This window comes from Pleurodeles waltl, chromosome 6 (genome assembly GCF_031143425.1).
Source record: "Pleurodeles waltl isolate 20211129_DDA chromosome 6, aPleWal1.hap1.20221129, whole genome shotgun sequence".
NCBI lineage: Eukaryota > Metazoa > Chordata > Amphibia > Caudata > Salamandridae > Pleurodeles > Pleurodeles waltl.
Genome location: NC_090445.1, coordinates 616,644,772 through 616,667,934, shown reverse-complemented (window position 1 = coordinate 616,667,934; position 23,163 = coordinate 616,644,772). Strand labels below are relative to the sequence as shown.

The window sequence follows — 23,163 nt, the reverse complement described above, 5'->3', positions numbered from 1 at the left end:
AGGGGGGAGGGGACAGCAAAGAGCAAGAAAAAGAAAGGGGTAAGTAAATGAAGAAAAACTGTCCTCAGAGGAGAGAGGATGCTCATGAGTCTGAAACTGCAAGCTGCGAGTCCAGACCTGGAGAGATCGCACACCCGGGAAGTACCAAATAGGAGGCGGAGGGGCGCCAGTCAGGCAAGAGGGAGTGAGGAAAAAGGTCCCCGTAGGGGAGGTCGAGAAAGGGGGCGAGTAGCAGCATGGGTGGGCCGAAACCTTGCGGAGTCTATGGAGACCATTAGAATGAAGGGGCATCCGTGGCAGGAGGTAGACCTCTAGTGTTCTGTGGCTCCCCGACTTGTCATGGGGTGAGGAAGGGAATTGGGGGGGGACGGGAAGGGGGGGGACAGGGGAGTGGGGTTGAAATCAGATGACAGGGGAATAGTGGGAGATGGGTGCAAGGAGGGGGGGGGGGTCTATTTTAACGGTGGCCGTGATGGAGACCCAGTCCCTGCGGCGGGAGTGACGAGCAGTGAGGTGGCGCCATGAGCCTGGTGTACTATGAGAGCACAGGGACAATGTCTACAATGGCGACCGTAGCTCCTCATCTACAGGATATATTTCAACCTGAGAGGTTAATAAAAAAACAATAAAAGATACAACCAGAAACCCAACATGAAAACCAAGCTGGCCCACCTCGAACGCAGTGGCCCATCTGACTTAGGGGGGTTGGGGAGATATTAAGAAGGGATCAAGTATGGGGTAATCATAAGGCAGTATAGCAATATAACAAAATAGCAAACAGCTTGGGTAAGTCAAGCTTGCGGACAGTCAAACAATGAAACAATGAGTCGGGAGGTAATACAGCGGGCCCATGATGCATATAATTACAAACAGAGACATAGACAGGCGGCTCGGTGCTTGCCTCCCAGCTTGGATCAAGCATATTACTCACGAACCCTCCATGGCTCTCCGTGCTTGGCGGGCCCAGGATACCTCCGATAGATCAGGAAGGGGTGGGGACGAGCTTCAGCGGAGAGCAAGATTTATCTCGGTCTGACTGCTGGGTATGATGCACCAATGCAGGGAGCGCTTTGTCTCTGTCCTCATAGGGTCTCGAGAGTCTCGCCGGATCTCTTCCTCTTTGATGGGTCCCTTTGCCACCAGAGTTCGGTTCTTCTGATGGAATGAGCGGTAGTAGTGCATCTGAGGGGTCCTTAGTCGCGTCAGCGGGCAGATTCTGAGGGGACAAGTCCATGAATGTGTTCGAGAGGTCATCGAGATAGAGTCGTAAGTCATCCGGATCATAGAAGTCTTTTGACTGTCCACTGTTAGTAACCGACATGCAAGCAGACTCAAAGAGTCCGTATTTCACTTCCAATTGGCGTAGGAGAGGACAGAGGGATAAGAATGCTTTGCAACATTCGTTTGACTCTTTGGAGAAATCTGCAGTAATGCGAATCTCATAGCTATTGGCTCGAAACGGACCCCTAGAGCGTGCTGCAGTAAGGAGCCGATGGGCTTGAGCATGGCGCAGGAGGTAGGTGATGATAGGTCCTGGTCGGCATGGTTCTTCAGCCCGCTTCGGCCCTTGACGGTGTGCCCTTTGAAATTCCAGTGGAGTGGAAGGAGGGGTCTAAGGAGAGGCCCGTTAAGTTAGGGAGGGCCTTCTTAAGGAAAGCCTGCATAGCCGCCCTTCGATATGTTCGGGAAGGCAAAGAAACAAACATTGTCCTGTCTTCCAAATCGACGAGCTTGCTGTGGAGGAAGAGGAGTTCCTTGTTCAGGTATTGGGTGTAGATGATCTTCCACTGCTATTACGCGCTGTTCTAGGTCTGACACTCTGGATTGAAAGCCTGCAATATCCAGGCGTATGGATTTGGTTTCTGCAGCTAGTGTGGATATGGTGGAGCCAGCGGCGACCTACCGCTGTAATTTTTGAAGCACATGGTCCACAGTAGTGCCTAGTTCTGTATTTTCAGTAGAAATGTCAAGTTTGTCAGCTGTGATTCCCGGTGCAAGGTCGGCGGGCGGGAGTGTTGGACGGCTTCAGAGAAGAGAAGCTGTCTTGCCGGAGGGTTTATCACTAGGCTTACCGGTGGCCAGCTCAGGACCGTTTTCCCATAGTCTGGATTGTAGCAATGTTGGGGAGGGTAAGTCTTGTGCTCAGTCTTATCATTGTGCAGAAGGCAAAGAGCCCGCTGTGCTCGGCAGAAGGCGTCCTTCGCCACATGGAAGGGAGAAGGCGTCGCGCCTCCCCTGCCTATCTCCCAAATAGAGTACCAAGGTTCGTCGACTAGCAATCGCTGTGCCAGAATAGGGGGGTGGGGGTGAGGCAAGGGCCGCCCCTTGCCCCTGCTGTCTCGCGCACCTGCTCGAATTGTCCCCCAGCTGTCCAACTAGGACCCAGGTACTGCCGCTGTGATTGGCATGGGTAAACTAATGGGGGTGGAGAAGAATCAGGCCACCGTCTCCTGATGTGTCGCAAAGCCTGGCCTCTCCCTTACTGAGTTCAAGCCACCACTAGGCCATCAACTCCATTATCAGGCAGAAGAAAAAAAAAAAAAAAAAGAGGTGGGGGGACGGACCGGAATACTTGCGCCATTTGAGGCTGTGACAGTCCTTACTGCTTGATAAGGAGTATCCCCAAAGCAGAGGTTCGAGGATTAGGATGAAAAGTTAGCCTTTTGGCACATCTAGCATATGAAGTAGAGGTCCATCAGGAGGAAGTACTGTGCTGTTAATAACTGAGTCCTGGTGCTAGAGATGTACCAGAGGTGGGGGGGGGGCAATATGCTCAGGTCCCCATTTGCATTCATTGCTGAAGGGGTGTCCCACTAGAGCTGTAAAGTGGGGGGTGGGATGGGGGGGGGGTTCTCGATCCCTCCGTGCTTAGTGAGCGGAGTCATCAGTTCTCCACTGCTGCCCCAACAGCACCCTGATTCGTATGGGGGAGAGGAAAGGGGGGGGGTGGGGGGGGGAAGACATGTCCTAAGCATAACAGTCTATCCCCTGTGGCTTCATGGTGCAGTGCTCAAGGCCTAATGAAGAGGGGGAGGGGGGGGGGGGGGGTACGGTAACTTCCAAGCGCACCCCCATATTGCAAGAACAAGAAGTGGGCGCATCCAGCTGATCGGAACTGGCATGCAAGGCCACCGTCTCACATGAGCACTAGGCCCCACCTCTCCGTCGCAGCACTTCACTTCTGCCGGCAAGCAGGACTCTCTGCGGTCAGCACCATTGACTGCCACTCACTGCTCACTGACCCGCTGACAACCTTGTACTTCGCTGCAGGGCCCCCTGCGGCAGCGCTAGAGATAGGGATGTGGTCGGGCAGCGCGCGTCTTGGCAGTCATGCAAGGCAGGTGCATTGTGCAGGTTCCAGGCCCCAACCCTGCAGACGCGGCGTATCGCTGAGGTCTCCGGTCTGATTTCTCCCTTGTGAGGCCTCCCGGCTGTGGTACTCCAACAGTGTAGTACCCCGGTCCTATTATGGTGCCCTCCGCTGCTGTCTCAGACCCTCCCGCCTCCACTCTGGGCCCATCTGTGCGCGGAACTCACTTCTCAGGTGGCCATCCTTCACTGTGGCCAGACCACACCCCCTCTTAATCCCACTTCCATTGCGTTATATTGATTGCTCGTCAAATAATTATGTTGTTGTGTACAATGTATACCTGTTTTGCTTCACTAATGACAGAGCTGAAACACTCATGCACTGACAAAAATCTCTGGAATGCGCTTCTTAATCTAAAGAAGACATTTATTATTTCACTTTGCAAGGTTCGTAAAGGAAGGTCAGCATGCTGAAAGCACACGTTTAAAAATGGTCACAGCAATGAAATGAAAAACATGTACAAATGATTCTCCACTGCAATATACACAGCAAATATATGAAGAACTTCGTTGGGTTTGTAACTTGTTGCGTTTTGTTCTGATGAGACCATAGCTGGGCTGGCAGGGAACCTTTATTCCTAATTTAGAGCGTCCAGGACTGAACAGGCACCGCTCAGGTGTTAGGACTCACAGCAGGCAGAGTCCAGGTGCAGGGCATAGGATGGCTGGAGCCTAATCTGTCCCTGAGGCTTTGATCAGAAGGTCAGTCAACAAGCCCTTGAAGTCAATCTGGTGATCCTGGGTTAAAGATGTAGGTCCAGTCCTTTCCACTCAGGCAGCAGGGCAAAGGGGTGGCAGAGCAGTCCTTCTTGCACAGTAGTCCTCCTTCTGAGATACAGAAGTCTTCCACAGATACAGAAGTGATCTGAATAGTGGGTCTGAGGGCCCGACGCCCAAGAAATATTGTTTGGGGTCAAGGACAAGTTTTCATGTTTATTGTCCTTGGGACAAGTAGGCCCAACCCAGTGCAGCACAAACTCTTTGGCTGCCAGTTTACAGGACTACATTACGGACCACAGAAGGTAACTGTCTGCAGTTGAGGTAATATTTGTGTCCATATGCTAAAACTGTTCGAGTTTGTATTTATGGTTTATTAATCAAAGTGCTCTAAATACATATTGTAAGCTCAGACTGCAGCACGGACAGTGGTTCTGGTATTAAAAATAAAAAAAATTAAAAAAAGTGTACACCTGTTTACAAAGTTTAACAATATGAGGCTACGTGTAATGCTCTCAGAATGGTCTCTGATTACATGCAAATATTTGCTGGAGCTTGAAAGTCAGGTTGACAATTCTTTGATTTCAAAGTAAAATGTCCACAAAAAAAAATGCAACTAGGAAAAAAAAAACGTTTTCCTAAATTATTGGGAACTTTTATGTACCATGTTTTTGAAGCATCATTCAGTGAAATATTTTGATGTGTGCTAGTATTTCCCAAAAAAAATTCATAGTGGAAAATCCAGGTGAAATCACTTTCAACACAATTATGACAACATGAAAATAAACAAGCACTGGCAAAGCCAATAGGTCCAACATTGGTGGTCAGTCTTTTGGTTTTGTCAATGCGTGTCTTATTTTGACATGGCTTTTGTAAAACGTTTTTTTTTTGTGGGAGCTGCTGGGCCCTCATCATTGTAAACAAACATTGGCAAAAAGTAAAAATATTTTTGGGCCTCATAAAGCACACATTGCCTCAGTTTCTGGCACTGAGCAAAACTATTTTGTGTCCAAACATGCTCCTTTGAAAGATCAGATTGTTATCTCTTGGACTAAATCCAGCAGATAGATGTATAGAGAGAATGAATTTTAACTACAACAAATGGCCTTGGTTAACGCCAGACCTAACTAGGGGCCAATTGTTAAAGAAAGTCACAAAGGTGCACCCATTCTATATGGCCTTGCATTAGTGCAGATTGACATATTTCACTAATTCACATGAATTTATAGAAATAGACCAGGAAATCATACTGCTAGAAAATATTTGTGAACTGCATTTTAGCATGAGTAAATATGCATGTGTTGATTGTTCATGTGAAAATATGTTGAGTGTTTAGAATTTCACTTTCTCTGTAACCACTTTTTTCCCAAACCTGGAAGAAGTTTTACTTTTGCCCTTGTCAGGAATAAATTTCCAACCTTTCCCTTTATGGGAAAAGATTAAGGAAGAGCTTTTGAAAGCCCATAAAACATGCACGCTAGTAGGTTTGCACAGACTCGAAGGACATTCCACAATTAACTTTTGCTTACCGCTGCCTGCAAAAAGGTGGAGAATTAAGGAAATTGCTAGTATTCAAAACCCACTATAGTGTTAGTCCTTGCATAATCAGAAAGGCTATTATCAGAGTTCTTATATAATGAGATTGCTACCATAAGGTGTCGCCGCTGTCCATAGCACCAAAGGGACAAGTAGAATTTTTACGGGACAAGTAGATTTATAAAGGAACATGCCCTATGGACAAGTAGATATTTTATAAAACATTCCACACCCCTGGGTTTCGGGGTATCACCCGTAATCACCCAGGCTAGCTTGAATCCAGTGGCACAGTGAGCAAGGGGCCCAAGTCTGGGCATACACCGGCCACTTAGGGCAACTTTAGTAACACAGACAGAGGCGGCATGGTGAGCAAAAGAACAATGAATTTACCCAAATCTGTGACTGGGGGTGAGCTCTTGAAAAATGTTATCTTGTGTTCCAATTGGGTGTAATCCAATTTTACCATGTTTAAAGGAGTGAGCACAAGCACTTTAGCACAGGTTAGCAGTGGTAAAGTGTGCAGAGTCATGAAACAAACAAAAAACAGTTCAGAAAACAGGAGCCGTAAAGGCAAAAAGCTTGGGAGTGACCCTGCAGAGAGGGCCCGGTCCAACAATACTGAATATTATTTAATGCATAAAAATATGACTTTAAAAACTCTGAAACAGAAATTAGGCAGGAACTTCTGAAGGACTTGTTTTAAAAAAAGACTGAACCCAAATGGTCTCAGTTGAATCCAACAAATGAAAGTCAGTCAAATACGCACCGAGGATTCAAACATGAAATGTCAGCATATCCACATGTAAAGTGGATGTCACAGTGTCTGTCACATAATGACACAAATAAACTATTTATTCTTACAATCAATTTCTTCAATACTAATGGTGGAGAGATGTCAGTAAAATAGGATCAAAACAATAGCACAAAATAACATAGGCCACTTATCATATGAAGTTCTTCATTGGGTAGGCATCTTAGTGTATCAACCACTCAGTCTGAAGAGGCTCCTAACACATTTTTTTTAAATCCTGTATCAAAAAGCACACTGTACTCATCTTAAGGCTGATGTGGAATAGTTGTCGACATTTCAGTCTCTTGTGTAAACTGTCCTTGAGACCATCCTCAGGCCTTCAAGTGCAGATACATCAACGACTGGCCCTTTGGATCAAGTCCATTACCTGAATTAGATTTTGCTGCAAGAATATTATTCCAGAGATCAACGTCAGATAGAGACAAGCAAATCCAAAAGGTAAACACTACAGGGAATAGTCAGTCACTCACCAAATAGACACCATAAGAATCTCAGTATCCATGTTAAATCACATGACGTTCACAATAAAGCATTTTAGTGCCCTTTGATCGAGCTGGTACTGTATAAAACTGCAAAACAATTAATAATTTGTTAGAATAAATATAGTGAGCTTTATATGATTTAACATGGCACAAGACACAAATTATGTAGCTGTTCCTCTTCCACAGCATGTTTGATTTATATGTGCAACATGCAGAAAATACAGCACATTGTGCCTCTGTTTGTCCTCTTGTTCCTGGTCTCTCACTGACAGCTATCAGGATGCATGGGGAAATCAAGCAAATTGCCCAAAATCACAGGAAGTTGAGCCTACGCTGGGACTTAAACCTGGTTACTCAGTTCCAAAGTCACCGGCTATGGCCATTATGCCACACTGCACACCTCAGCGAGAGATTTCTCTCAAAAGAACTGTTGTGCCCTCAGAAGTAGTGAGATGCAAACAGGCAAAGGAAGGAAGTGGCACAAGGTGGCACTAAAGAGACCAGCCTTGTGCTTTCAGTTGTATGGAGAGTGACAGTTGGAACAGTAATGAGATATCCACCACACACTGCATTGTCGAGAAGGGGCACACTGTGAGAAGAAGGTGGCATACAGCTGCAATAAAACAAGATCTGTCAGGTGCTCTGAAATTGTGAGGAGGGGTTCTTATCGGAGATGACTGGAATGTCACAACTAGAATGTTCAGACATCTTCAATAAAGATAATCCTCTTCTAATGCAATATAATTAGCCTGATGATAATGAGCATGATTTGAAATACAGCCATCTTTTGTGAATGGCTTGTACAGAGGAGAAAACAATCAGACCAAGTAAGAGTATGAAGTATGGTTTCCCTTTGCATGCCACTGCGTAATTGCGTCTGATAGCAGCAGTCAAGATATGTGAGGGCGTATCATTCATTAACCAATTGCAGAGCAAGAAAAGCACTCTTTCAGCAAAAGCACACAATTTCTCTCCAATCAAATTTTGGGCGTAGGGCCACCAATATGCAGGCAGAGCCAAAACCCTTCCCTCTGCAGTACTCCTGAAAGCTTTCTTAGATTGGTCACATAATGTAAAGCGACAGCTATGCTGTCAAGCTAGACCTCAAAAAATGGGTATTACATTGTATTGTTTTGTAGTATTTGTATAGCGCTTACTACCTCTGTGTGTGATGTGGTGGTATTTAGGTTGAGCCTACAGCCTCCACAGTGCTTACCATTAGTTGGCTTTACTATCACTCTAATTTGTTTTTTATTTTTTGAAGGCTTTCCTTTTTCCCAGGTTGCAGATTTTCTATTTGCTTATCTCCTCGATCATAACCTCTTTATCATCTATCTGACTGGCAGCTTTTAGCCTTTGCTCACTGATCAGTTTAAGGGAACTACTTTGATTTTTTTTTTGTTTACCGGTAGCACTGCATGTTCTTCAACTCTCTCATTATTGAGCTTTTGCCCCCATAACACCTGTCTGGGGGCTGCTGCCTCCCCGATATGCTGCAGGCTCAGTGTTGTGGGCTTCTTTAACTCGCAGTCTGTTTTTCTTTCTTCATTAAGTGCTTCTTCCCCTACCCTCCGTTTTGCTGCGTCCTTGTATACATTTTCCCCTCTTTCCCCACCCACTCCCTGTTTACTTGCCTCACTCTGCCTCTCCCCCCCCCCACTTTATTTTTAGAACTAGATCCCAAATTATTGCTGGTCCCTTCGCTTTAAAAAAAAAAAAACACTACTACAATTTCATTTTTTATATTTACCAACCCATCTCGAATCAGTAAAATAAATAAAAAGGCTCTATGATAATTTTGTAGGTACACAGTAATGACTCATGCATGTGCCCAAACATTATATATGCGCTCCTGCAAATGGATGCTGCAGCTTTTTTAGGGAGGGGAAGCTGCACAGCATCTTTCTTATGCTATAGAGCATCGCTATAAGACATTGGCAAAGCTAATGAATCCCAAAGGCGAGTTCTACTGGCTTTATCAATGTTTTGAGTCTATGTGGAGGTGTTTTCATGTTGTGCGCAGTTACCAACAATGTGTGGTCGTCATGTTATTGGACGCAGTGCCTGGTGTTGTGATGAGTGATGGTAAACGAGATAGATGTATAAATTATACATATAATAAGCAGTAAAACATGTAGTCATCCTGGCTATAAGCAGTAAAACATGCAGACAGCCTGGCTATAAGGACATCTCCAAGTTTACACCAAAACGATTGGGGGAGACGGTGAGGGAGGGGGTAATCAAAAGGCCCAGTATTCCATACAGCAAATTTTATGTGGCAGAAACGTGGCCAGACGAGTTAAGGGATGTCAAATGGGGAAGAATCGGAATGGTGACTTGAGCAGTAGAAAAGGCAAGGTGTTAGCATATGGCTGAAGAAATATACCCCAAGAACAAAGAAGGCTCTGTTAAAGCAATCAAGGCTGGCAACTTGAGCAGAAACTATACAATCTTCAAAAGTGTCAGATTCCAACCACTCCTACTAAGCCAAAATTCAGTGGAGTGATTCGTGTACCAAGCCATTCTCAAGCTCCCAAATGAGCGTTAGTCGGACGTGGCTCAGACAATGGCCACTGTGGTATCCTGCAGAGGTAAGGGTAAAAGAAAAAGAGCCTTCTCACTTGCACCCTGAGAGCTGCCTTACGCTCCCCTACTGTCCTCACCTCTCCATGCAAGAGTAATATTTTCTTGTATTCTACAGACCCTTACTTTATCTAATTTACATACGGAAAAATCCTTCTGACCCGCTACAATTTCCTACTAGACAATTTCCACTTGTAAATGACATTTCAAAGCAAGAAATAGATAGTATGGTGAATGGAGACTTACTCTTCCATTGTCTAACCTAGGACAGGAGCATGGCACAGATTTTGTAATTCTCGTTCTGTTCAAACCTAGCCCCGCTCTTCACTGGCCAGAAAAAACATCTTAATATATTTCCTCAAGTTAACCTTTCATGTCTGCTTTGTCTTGTTCATTGCCATTATTCCCTTCCTCCTCTAATAATAATGGTCTCATTTCTAGCTAGATGTTTTTAATCTGTAACTACAGTAATGAATAGGTGCCATTTTCTGTTGTAGACGATAGCTCAACTTTGTGGAATACTATCTCTAGCCATCAGTGTGTGTTGACAGAGCTTGATGAATACAACAACTCAAATCTGACCATGAAGATCAGAGCCTTTGCTTGCCTTGTTTATCCAAGAACTCTTGCCTTCGACTCTCTGGGCACATTTTCAGAAAGAGTAACTATTTGTTGCAACATCTCAGGCTACTCTTCCAGGTTGATTCCTGGGCACTTGGTTCCATCCTATAGACTCTTCCAGTGGCAAAGATATAAAACTCGGAGTCTGCTTTACTAGCAATAGAAGTTGAATGTAGGCCTAGCAAAATATATTAGTTGTCCATTCTCTGAACAACCCTGCTATCCACCCTACCACGTATAAGAGGTATAACAGGACATCTATCTGATGGCATGGCTTCACCCATTGTACTTCTCTCCCTCTGCAACTCAGATGAGAAGAGAGCTTTGTAAAATTCAGGGACAGTCCGTGAAGACTTTCAGTCTCAACACACAATTGAAGAGCCACGGAATAGTTTGTTTATTTCAAGATGTTTTTTTTTTTTTTTAAACACATTGACTTTCTCGGTTGGTGTAGAAGACTAAGTATTGCACGTTTTTCCTCAAAATCTTTAATAGCATTGGTGAAGAATCTAACTCCAAATGTCGAAGGCACTAAAGGCCAGCTATATTAAGGCACAAAAGTGGATTGTATATTTTTATCGTTGCCTTGTTACACCGTAACTTGGGGGCTGCTAACAAATAATCTTTGATTATGTAATGCTAGTTATTTGGCCAGTAAAATTTGCTCTTAGATATACAAATGGAATTGTGTTTTTTGGCTAAATTCTGCATGTTTCACTCTTTAGTTCCGGTGAGCATATGCCTGGGTAGGTTAGTGGAAATCAAACAGTGCTGTGACCTATATTTTGACAGACTGCCTTTTTGTAACTTTCTAGCTGACTTTTTTTTTTTTTAACCACAACTCAAGTGATACTCGTGTCTGTCCTTCACTTGTGTGCAAGGCTGACTACTGGGCACTATGTTTAGAAAGCGTGGCATGTTACACAAGATTAAAGAGATTTTTTAAATATGGTGTCAGTTTTTCTGTGGTGTAAGCCCTGAGAAAGCTCAAAGGATTATTTTTGTCAAATACTGAGCCACACCAAACAAATGTGAAGATACAATGCTTGTATACATTTTGACATTCTTGAAGGCAGTGGATAAATAAACAGGAGTATTACAGAAATGTACTAGTGCCATCCTATTTACTGGGAAAATAAAATCAGAGAAAAGAGCAACCTACAAAACATATCTCACACAACACTTATGGCGCTGGATTAAAGAAATAGATGCAACTTTTTCCAATCTTCTTGATATATTGTACCTTAATGTGCTATAAAGGCAGACTGCAAGAAATCAGGTTTTGGGTTGAGATGTTTAAACCCGTCAAGGCAACAACCACAATTCCTGTTGTAGTAAACCACAAAAGTCACTAAATTAACCTGTGCCTAACCGTCTGGTAGCTTGGACACAATAGCAGTCAGGCTTTACTTCGAGACACTGTGTTAAGTATTTATGCAGCGCACAAACAGTAATAAAGTGAAAACATAACAATAGCTCACCCACACGAATTTAGAAAAATAGAGTATATTTTTATAAATAAAATGAGACCAAATCAACAAATGTCCAGTCAACAGAACCAGAAAAATGCAATTTTAAAGGTATTAGTAAAAATAGAGCCAAAAAGCAGACCGCGCTAAATGGGCATATCTGATCGCGTTAGTCCTGGACAAAATCACAAATTCAGGCCAACATTGATGGAGTGCCGGCCGATAAAGGGACAAGGTTGGTTCAGTTGAAAAAAAATCCCTGTCAAAGCACAAGGGGGATAGTTTAAAACGTCAAGATGTCATAAGACTACCCCAACTGATGCCAGCCAGGAGCTCAATAGCTTTGCCATCAGGGCTGGAGTGTTTTTCAGTTTATGTTTAAACAGTCACTCTTAATAAGTGTACAGGGGTGTGGAATTTTTTAAAATATCTACTTGTCCAGGGGACAGGTTGCTTCTTAAATCTACTTGTCCTGTAAAAAGATCTACTTGTCCCTTCGGTGCCATGTAGTGTGGCGCCAAATTATGGCAGTAATCTCATTATGTAAGAGCTCTGATAATAGCCTCTCTGATTATGCCAGGGCTACTACAATAGTAGGGTTTGAATACCTGCAGTTTCAATCCCTACTGTAGGAGTTTCCTTATTTTGCCACCTTTCTGCAGATCTGCATACTGGGGCTGGAGGAAGCAGTAAGCAATAGTTCCAGGGCTGGAATGCATTTGAGTCTGCAAACCTACTAACGTGCATGTTTTAAAGATTTTCACCAGCTTCTCTCTAATATTTTCCCATAATAAGAAAGGTTGGACATTTACTCCTGACAATGGCAGAATTAGAACTTCTTCCAGGGTTGGGAAGAAAGTGGCTGGAGGGAAAATGAACTTGCAAATGCTCAATAGATTTTCACATGAGCAAATCTACACATGCGTATTTACCCATGCTAAAATACAGTTCACAAATATTTTATAGGGGTACGACATATGCCATGGTGCACTTTTGTGACTTTCTTTAAGAATTTGGGGCCACATGTAGGTAGGTTCAGATTTGCGACCCGCAAATTGCGAGTCGCAAATCCAAATGTAGGATGGTGTCCCTGACACCATCTGTGATTCGCAAGGGCTTCGCAAATGCCCACCTCATGAATAATCATGAGGTAGGTCACAATTTGCGACCCCCTTGCGAATGGCGGCCCTCACAGTGATGGTGGCCTGCTGGAGACAGCAGACCACCATGTCTGTGACTGCTTTTCAATAAAGCAGTTTTTTTTTTTTTTGTAATGCAGCCCGTTTTCCTTAAAGGAAAACGATATGCATTATAAAAACGAAAAATGGAACGTTTTCGTTTCATTTGGACCACTGCCTGCTCTGAAAATATGTTTACAGTGACATTCACAATGGGGAAGGGGTCCTATGGGGACCCCTTCCCTTTTACGAAAGTGTTAGCACCCATTTGAAATGGGTGCAAACTGCGATTGGTTTGCGCCCGCAAAACAATCCTACATTGCACTGCGGGTCGCAATTAGGAAGGGAACACCCCTTCCTAATTACGAGTCGCAAACCCGTTTTGCGATTCGGTAACCAGGTTACCGAGTTGCAAAACTGGGTTTGTGCATTGCAATGTGCTTTTTGCACGTCGCAAACAGCGACAGTCGCTGTTTGCGACATGCAAAAAGCTACCTACATGTGGGTCTTGGTCCCTAATTAGGTCTGGTGTTAACAAAGACATTTTGTTTTTATTAAAATTCTATTTCTCTCTCTTTCGGCTGGCTTTACTGTGAGTGATCGCATTCTGCTCTTCCACAAGGAGCATATTGTCACACAAAGTAGTTTTGTTCAGTGTCAGGAACTACAGTGGCAACAGTGACGTAATGAAACTGGAGGGTGCCCCTTTGCAAAGAACATGGAAGAGCCCCCTCTCCAGACTCACTCAGGGCAGGTGCTGTGCTGAAGGGGCCCCCTGGAGGGCAGCTGCGGGCCTTTGTTATGCCACTGGTGGCAACGTGTGCTTTTAGAGTTCAAAAACGTTTTTTTTTTTTTTTGCCAGTGTTTGTTACAATGTTGAGGGCCTGGTAGCTCCCACAACAATAAAGTGTTACAAAAGCCATGTCAAAACAAGACACGCATTGATGAAACTAAAAGACTTATAAAAATATGTCAGATCAGTTGGCTTTGTCAGTGTTTGTTTACTTTCATGCTTCCCATAATCGTGTTGAAAATGGTTACACTGATTTTCCATTAGAAATATTTTTGGGAAATACTAGCATGCATCAAAACATTTTACTAATTTGCATCTAATCAGAGAGCATTCTGGGAGCATTATACTTAGCCTCATAGCTTAAACTTTTCAAACGTGTATACACTTTTTTCTTTTTTTTTGTACTGGAACCAACGCCAGTAGTGAAGTGTGACCTTAAAACATTTATTTACAGCACTCACCCTAATAATGAAGACTTTCAAATAATGAACCATAAATACAAGTTCGAACAGCATTATCTTTTGGAAACACGTTACCTCAACTGCAGAGAGTTCCACTCTCTGTAAACAGGCAGCCAAAGGGTTTGTGCTGCAGAGGGTTGGGCCTACTTGTACCAAGGACAAAGTAAACATAAAAACTTGTTGCCCTTGACCCCAAACAAGATGTCCCGGGCGTCGGGCAATAGGAATTCCACATCCCTGAGTGTATTACTAAAGCATGATGTGGTAGCGCACTGTCATTTACAGACAGTAAATTTCCAATAGATGTCCAAAAACCTTCCCACTAACTTGCAGTTTTACTGATAAAACTATATAGTACATTCAAAATAATCTGTGAAAATTAGGTTTCAGAAAAAATATTTATCATTTGCACAACACCAAGTAAAGTGTTCTGACTTTTTACATCCTATTAAAATATTTTCGTTCGTTCACATAAGTACAAAAAAATGGTCCTTCACAGCCACTGAAATATATATTTTGAAATGTTTGTTAAGTTGACTTAGTTATATAAATGCTGTGTTAGGAAAGACCTGTTCTTTTTCCACTCGCCAGAAGGGGCGAGTAGGTTCTAAAAATAGCTCTACCTCATAAAAAATGACTCGCCATAGAGAGTGGTCGAGTCGATTTTCCGAGCCCTAGTTTAGGGCTACATTAGGGATGGCTTATATGGATTAAAAATAAAGGGTTAGGCCTAGCAAAAGATGTATTTTGCCAAGTGGAACTGGCATTTCAAACCTGCACTATAGGCTACAATTGCAGGCTTGTGACATGTTTTAAAAGGATACTTTTAGTGATTGGCACAATGAGTGCTGCAAGCCCAGTAGTAGTATTCAATTTACAGACCCTGGATACCTATGTACCATAAAGGAGGGATTTCAAGCTAATTATATGCATCAATCAGGTGTAAGCCAATTGCACCATGTTTTGGATGTGAGAACAAGCATATTAAAATTGGTTAACAGTGGTAAAGTGCACAGAGTCCTAAAAGCCAACAGAATTTGGTTCAGAAAACCGGACTGGTGAGGACAAAAGGTTTGGGGATGCCCCTGCAGAGAGAGCCAAGTCCAACACTGACCCTGACACCACAGAAACAAAAGGACTTATCAGAAATAAAACTATAAAGCAATACATGCAAATTAATATTATCTTTAAAAGGCTTTTTTTCAAACCCTCTCTATTTCTTGGTTAAACCCCATTGACTACTTGCCTCTTCTCAGATTTAAGTAATAATTCTGATCACAATAAACAAATGACATTTGAGAAGCCTGTTTATTGAACAGATAGTGGAGTAATAACATCCAAATCAAAACAAATTAAGGGAAACAGTTGATCTCACAGAAAAGACATTCTGCAAAAATAATAATAATTTAAAAAAAAATACACCAAACTCCTCTACATAGGCCTTACAGCCAACAGGATAGAGTGCATGGTATTTAAAAGTGTGATTTGTAGAAAATGAATGTTTCTCTGTCCGTACGTTGACACGGCCTTAAAAGATATTTTTACTGTGTAGGCCTAGCTATCCTCTGGAGACAACCATAGTAACTACTAATACTGTATCTTGGAAATTGGACCTCTGAGAAAAATAAGTAAACTACTATTTTAATAGCTAATCAAAATCAAACTCAATTGTGAAATCGGATTTTTTATACATATTTAGGAAAATAAACTTTTAGAGAGTGTCCCTGCCTGATGTTCCAGGAAGCTAATTTGCATTTTATCTCCTACTTCCCCCAGGCAGTGTGGAGCCTTGAATGAGGAGTGAAGTTTCTCCCACAAGCACAAAACAGACTGACTGAATTTGTAGATGACTCCTCTGAGCTCAATAGAATCTGCAGTCTGGGTCTCTGCTCCTTATGTTCGCACGTTAGTGGCAGATCCTGCAAGATAGGCCTGTCTGAAGCACATGTAAAAGTTGTGAGCTCTTTGAAGGGAGCAAAGACGATGCCAGGACAATTCCTGTGTATCCCTTGTCTGGATGCTGAAGCATCCTACTTTGTCATACCAGACGTAAGTCTTTGGATTTGTTGTTAGGTGCAATGCCCGCTTTAAACTGGATTGTAGTGTTAAATGAGTAAGGGCACTAGGAGTACCATAGTACATTTCCTAAACACAACCACAGGCCTCAAAATCCAAGTTTAGTGTAGGGAAAGACATTTGCCATCTTAAAAATGCTCTGAAACATGGATTTTTGTGCCATTTGCAGTAAGGCAAACAGAACTACTGAAAATGTGTCTCTGGGAACTTTTAATCCACTGGTTAGGGAGTGCCCAGGAGTAATCCCAGCCCACTAGCTAGTGCCAGGTTCACCCCATCACAATACCGCTAGACTTGCAAAAGGTACCAGAAAGAGTGAACCTGCTACACTTTGTATCAGTAACTTGTGAGACTGGAGAAGGTTAGAAACCCTTTCACTTTGAATACACGGACAGAAAGATCTACAAGGATCATAACGCTGATCCACTGGGTGGATCCAGGAACATAAAAACCTGAAGAGGTCATTCCTGTGAAGGATCTCAGCTGACCACTGACAACTGGAAATAGACTTAACTTTGCTTCCCCTGAGGACCTTGGAAGTGTACTACTGTGGCTGTAAAATAACTTTGGGAACTTTTTTTTTTAACTTTTGCTTCAGAGCTTTCAGATGACCAACCACAAAAAGTATTCAACCGGCAGTTCCACAGCTCCTCAATTAATTTCAATGTCATCCTGCATGGAGAAAAGGTTTTCCTCAGAAAAACAAAAAAAAGTTCTTTATTAGATTGTGACTTAAAACATTTTTAGAACTTCCCTCATTCGAGACTCCAGTGGGGCCAACTGTCAGGGTGTACCAGCCTGCGATACATCACAGTGACCCTAAAACTGCATCTAGGTCCCGGTATACCACAACCATGTGCTACCACTGGTGATTTGTGCTTCTTGGTACTTTTTCCATTTAAATCTTGACAATTTTGTATCGCTTGTTCTCCTTATTGAATTTTTGTGATTTCGGGTGTCATTTTGCTGTATAAAATGTTCTCTCTCTTTATAAACTAGAGTGGTGTTTTTATTGTGTTATGTTTTGGAATTTTTAAATCCTTTAATAGTTCTAAAGGCTTTACAAATTGTCGTTATGTTAAGCCTATCTACTTTGAGACATAGCTACCATAGGTTGAGCTCAGGTTTTAAATTATTAAAACCTTTGGACATAAAAGGACTGATACTAAGCCACCCACATAATAAACCACATTCTCACAATATTCATTACTGCACGCTCCACTCTCTTCAACTTTACAGACTTGAGTCCATATATGTTATGGACAGTGGTTTGCAAGCAGAAGATTGTAATTTAACTTCAGGTTTTAGGATTAGGGGTGTGAGACTTCAGAAAAAGAGTTTAGACTCCTTTACTTTTTACTGTTTCACTGTAAAGCTTGCTTTAGAATGTATTCCCTTTCTTTTTTATTTCAAACATCTGGACCCTTGTAGGTTCACAAGGCCTACTCGGGGGGTTCAAAACTGTTTTACAAAACACTAAATAATATTAAAAATAATAAACAATTTATAAAGTATACAAATAAAGAAGCAAGATTCAAATTTGGAAACATTTTCTATGTTTGATTGTGCCATATATTTAAATATATTGAACATTTATTTGGTATATACTTGTTTTTATATTTGTGTACTGAATGAATGATAATTTTATTGCTCGAATAGTAAAAACCATTGCAATATACAATAAACGTAATACAAATAATAAAATTAACACTTGACAATAAAACGAGTTAAAAAAAGCTAAACAGCTAAAAATTATTTCTAACCAACATAAACGTTTAAGTTCAATCTTTAAGAGCTAACCTACAGCAATTTTCCCAAGTCCGCTGTACTAGAGTAAAGGTTCACTCACAGCAGGAAGAGAGCCAACTATCAACAAGTCACATACAGATATGTAAGCACAAATGTCGTAAAAACTAAGCTCTAGTATAAAGCATAGAGTAACAGTGCATCAACATACAGGTAGGTGACACTGATCAACTGTAATTAAAGTTTGAGCGCATACTCCAGGAATATTTATAACAAACTAAAAACGTAGAGAATCTGCACGAAGGAATCTGACAAATGTTTTATAAGGGACTGGTGTAAGAAATGTTTATTACAGGAAGGCAAGAACCTAGTATATAACACAGATTAGACAGATACACTGGTGTACCTACATTGGTTAGTCAGTGGAAGAGAAGAGCAGTAGCAGGTCTGTTTTTTTTTTTCTAAGTCCAAGCCAAAGAGTTTTCAATCTTTGCAAGGTATAGTTTCATTAAGGATAGTAAATCAAGGTACTATTACATTCAGGATAGTACTGTCTGCTCAAATACACCAGGTGTGGATTGATAACAGTTATCGTTTTGATTTACTATCAATTTAGTCTCCATAGTAAGGAGCATTTTTGCAAAAAGTAGGCGGTAAAGGATCAAATGCAAAGATAACTAGTATAGTTGAGGTAAAATATAAAGGTAAGTAAATATGCCAAATCTTTTCGAAATATGATTTGATACTTAACCATAGGGGTGACACAAATTTCCAAGTGCCTTTTTGCTTGACGTTTTCAACTTGTGCAAATGGGACAAAGACCAATTTAAACAGCATGCTGTATGGACTGGCCAGTAGCTACATTGTGAGAAGGCAGGGCTAAATTTAGTTAACTCTAAAAGTTAAAGAAATCCATTGCTCATCTGAGAATGGATAAGTCCCTATTGAGCTACATGACCTATCCCACATGTTTTGGGAGACAAAATTTGGTTGTGGTATCTCGGAGGAAGGTAACTTGTAAACTTTGGGTGCCAAGTGGCCAGGATGGGATAACTTGCAGATGGTTCGGGGTAGGTCCAAAAGAGATAAAGAATTTAATTTGGGAAGAAGGACTTTATTTGAGAAAGTTGTAAAAATCAAAAGACAACTAGTAATCTCTCCAACCTAGTTGCTTCGCATGAGGATTACTTTCTCAACACTGATCTTCATCTCTAGTAAAAAAATAAAATGTCATTTGACTTTTTTTTACCTAATAGTTCATTCCTGAAGTGTTGATGTATGATAAATGATTTTTCCTGCTCAAGTCAGATAGGAAGTGATAAGCCATGCAAAGTAAGCCTTTTCATGATTAAAATGTAGAATGACCAGGTTGGTATGATGTCTCCTTTCAACTGCAATTAAATACAAGCATTGGCAAAGCCAATAGATCATGATTTTGGAAAGTGTTAGTTGACCTGGCTTAGCCAGTGGTTGTTGCTGTTGTCCAACAATATTAGCCAAAAAAAAAAAAAAAAAAAAAACAAGCTGTGACTAACCTTATAGGTCTCCCCTTCAGGTCCAAACAGCTTTGCCAATGCGGTACAGAATTCGCAAGATAATATGCAGCATTGACCCAAAAAACTGGGGGGTGATGGGGGACACAAAAAAAAAAAAAAAAAAAAAAAACGTGTGATGACCATTTACTTCCTAATCTGAAAAAAATATATATTACTTGAAAAAAGAAAAAAAAAAAAAAGATTAAAGTGATATTATAGTTAGCTGTGGTAATAATATCTTGCTTTGCATTAAAAAAAAAAACTTTAGAAATTCACTAAAAAACAATGGCTAAAGGGACAATACAGTTAGATGAAAGTGGCAGTTAAACATACTGTTTTAAAGTAACAAAACCACTGAATTTCACAAGGTATAGTTATCTCAGGTAACCTTAACATGTGGTATCTCATGCCCCCACCATGTACAATTTTGTCATCAATGATATAATTTCAGAGGTTGCAGTGATGTAACTGATGATGTCATAGAACATGTAATGAGTTATGTAATATGTGGGGTCATAAGAAGTGCGTAAAGCAATATTTTATACCCATGCTTACACCAACCCCATGCTTATGACCAGGCTCTGGGTCCAACCAGTTGACAGACAGCCAGCTCCACATTGTGTAGAGCATGGGGTTGGCTACAGGGCTTAGTCACTGCGTCCAACCCCTCATAGACACCCAACCACACGATGCACACAGTCTTTGGACATTCGTGGTTTGGGGTTGGCTTTTGCTCAACCTCTCCACAACAAAAGCATGGGGTAAAGAGGGGACGAGAGAGAGAGAAAGAGAAAGAGAGAAAGAGAGCGACAGAGTGTGTGTGTGTGTGTGTGTGTGTGTGTCAGGCCTGTACCCAACCCCTTCTGGTTTGACACAGGGCCTGGCACCCAAAGACCTGTGTGCACAGTGACCACCATGCCACAGCACCAAAATATAACCAGAACTGTCAAAACCAATAGGTCTCGCCTATGCCACTGCTATTGGCTTTGCCACTGTATTTTATCCATGTTGCACACCAGTGTGGCTACTCTTCTGCATGGCTAAAAAATAGTGGCGCAGAGGAGAGTCAAGTAGCGAGGAGTGTCATGGAGTAGAGGGTCACAAAGAGGAGTGGCACAGACTGGAGTGGCAAAGAAGAAAAGTACAGTGAAGTTGTGTAGAGTGGAGCTTGTGTGGTGTGGAAATGCACTGCCACTGGAGCGAACACATTTACAATTGAAATGACCTTTACATTTACACAGACATACAGTTTTACAGGTAAAACTATGTAGCGCAGAAACAACGTGGGAAAATTGGCATCACCTAGAGTTTTTATTTGCTTTTGTCCTATTAAAATATTTGTATTCATCACACTTCAGAATTATTTTAAAAAGTGATTATTATGCTTTCCTAATTCTAATATATTCTGAAATATTGCCACAGTTCATTTACGGACATAAGCATTTTGTTGTGTGCCAGGAAAAAGGAACATCTTACAGCATTTGTAGATTCCCATACCCAGCAAGACTGTCACAAAAATGCGTTCACTTTGCAGTCAGGGAAACAAAAGTAAACAGCAACCTAAAAGTAAGACAGGCTTTTGTCTTTTAGTGCACAGCCAATGCATTCACTTCTCAACACCATCATGGTTATTTTGGGGGTGTTTCAGCACCCCCCACTCCCGTACTTCCAGTGCCTACTGCATGCGTGTGAGACAGAGGAGGAGGATTGTTTAAGTTAGGCTATTTGCAAAGAGCACTCACCAAAATAAGCAAGCTCATGGACAGAGCACTGTTCCTCAGAGGTATGCAAGATTGATGAACAAGTACTGGCAAAGAGATGTAGAATGAGTCAAGCAGAGACAGAAGGCAGGAAACCCTTTTAAAGAAATACAACATGTTACTGCTCCCTGTGCTAGCATACAAGGGAGATAACTGAAAATGCATCTAGTCTTGTGGAGTGCCTCACAAAAATAAAATAAAAAGTTCTCAGAAAGTGTACATCAGTGGAAGAATACAAGGAGCCAATCAGAGATGTGGTAAACAGACTGTTCCCTGGGATGGGGAAAAGGGGATGCTGCATGGCCTAAAACAAATAAATCCAGCAAATAGAAGTATTTCACAACTAACCAAATAAGCTATTTGGTAGGCTTTGACCTAAAAAGTGGACCGGTTGGCTTAATGAAGCAGTCAACATATTAACACATATAAAGCACACATATTATTTTGTCCAAAAAAATCACCAATAATTGTTATATATTTCATTAAATCACACAGTGCAATGTTTAACAAAACAGGTTGCCTAAAAAAATAAAAATAACAAATAAAAAGATTTATTAAAAAAACAATCAACTCAGCCCATTCAGTAATCTCTCTTTGGGCTTCAAACCACGCCCATGTCACGTCAGTCACTTACATTGGTTCGTGGGCTTGCCTTTTAAAATCCGCTTGCTTTCATTTGTGAAAGGCATGCATACGTCATGCCTTTTCCAGTGTTTAGCCCACCTACACAGCACCGGTAAACTACTAGAAACATACGAGGCTCGATGTTTTGAGCCTGGGGTCCGGACTACTTTATCTGTTTATTTTCCACGCAGCGCCATTGTGCTGCATTTTACATAGTGCGATCGTGCTGCGTTTTTTTTTCTCTTTACACCGCTAAGAGCTCTAACTCAAGCAAATGCGAGACCCATTGCATTGAAAATGCTTGTTTAAAACAGGTTTCAGGCTACAAAGTGCAGCCAGAGAGCCAACCACAAGGGGGCTCTGCAATCCAGCTGAAGAACACAGGGCTTCAACTAGGAGTGCTTTAAAAAATACGGTGAGCTCTGAGGGCATGGATTAATGACCCAGGAGACTTAGGGACTCATTACGAGGCTGGCGGGCTGAACGACGACCTGCCAGCACCCTGGGGAGGAGACTGTTACTAAGCTGGCAGCCCAAACGTCCCCCAACCCTTTTCCCCCCTAGGCCCATTATGTGGTTTCCAATAGGCTGACTGGCAAAAACATCTGAAATTAGAGGTTTCCGCTGGTCCAGGGCTCGAAAAATCATAAAAATTTTACTAGACCTGCAGGTCGAGTAACTTAAATAATCTACTCGACCTACCTAATGTACTTGACTTGTAAATAGGTCGCAAATTGGGTGATCCTAGGCAAATAGTTTACAGAGTCACCTTTTCCTTAATTCTCATATATGATTGCACCTTCAAATATGTGAGCTCAGCATTTCTGCAGTACAAAAAAAAACTATTTTGTTTGATTAAGTAGACTAAAGTTTGCTGCATGCATCACAAGAATCTAGCCCACATACCCATGATGTCTAGCCCACATAACCTAGGACTTCTTTTAATTTACTAACAACACTGCCATCAGGGCAGTAGTGTTTCTCAGGTTGTTTTAGCACTCAAATTTAATAAATATATTACTAAACCATGAAGTGGAACATATTGTCATCTGCACACAGTACCGTTACAAGAAATGTCCAAAAACCTCTGCACTAACCTGCAGCTTTACTGATAAAACTATATAGTGTAATGTTTGCACAGTTCACTTACTCATTTAAATGATGTGTGTTAGGTAAAACCTGACAGCCTATATGCTTTTATTTTACATTCAAAGCAGCAGGTCACACAGTCCACCTTACAATGTCCTGGAACTCTGCAGTCAGAAGGAAAATTAATTGTAAGACAAACTGACTTTTTACCTTGGTCTGTGAAAACAGAGCAAATGTGACATAAGAACAAGATTTAAAGGCATCTTTTATTGCCCCTCCACTTTTCAACTGAACAGAACACATGTTCAGTGTC

General features: G+C 41.8%; 1 protein-coding gene across 3 annotated transcripts in view; it reads right to left on the bottom strand.

Moving 5' to 3' along the window:
* The window catches only part of UBE2T (ubiquitin conjugating enzyme E2 T), a 106,050-nt gene that overhangs the window by 72,420 nt on the left and 10,467 nt on the right, over window positions 1–23,163 (bottom strand). Inside the window, exon 1 of one of the 3 annotated variants that reach the window (XM_069238929.1) lies at window positions 21,120–21,140. The exons of the other annotated variants lie outside the window; for them this stretch is intronic. The gene's annotated coding sequence lies outside the window, so the exon portion shown is untranslated. Of the gene's footprint in view, window positions 1–21,119; window positions 21,141–23,163 lie in introns of those variants that run through there. 3 annotated transcript variants of the gene reach the window in all.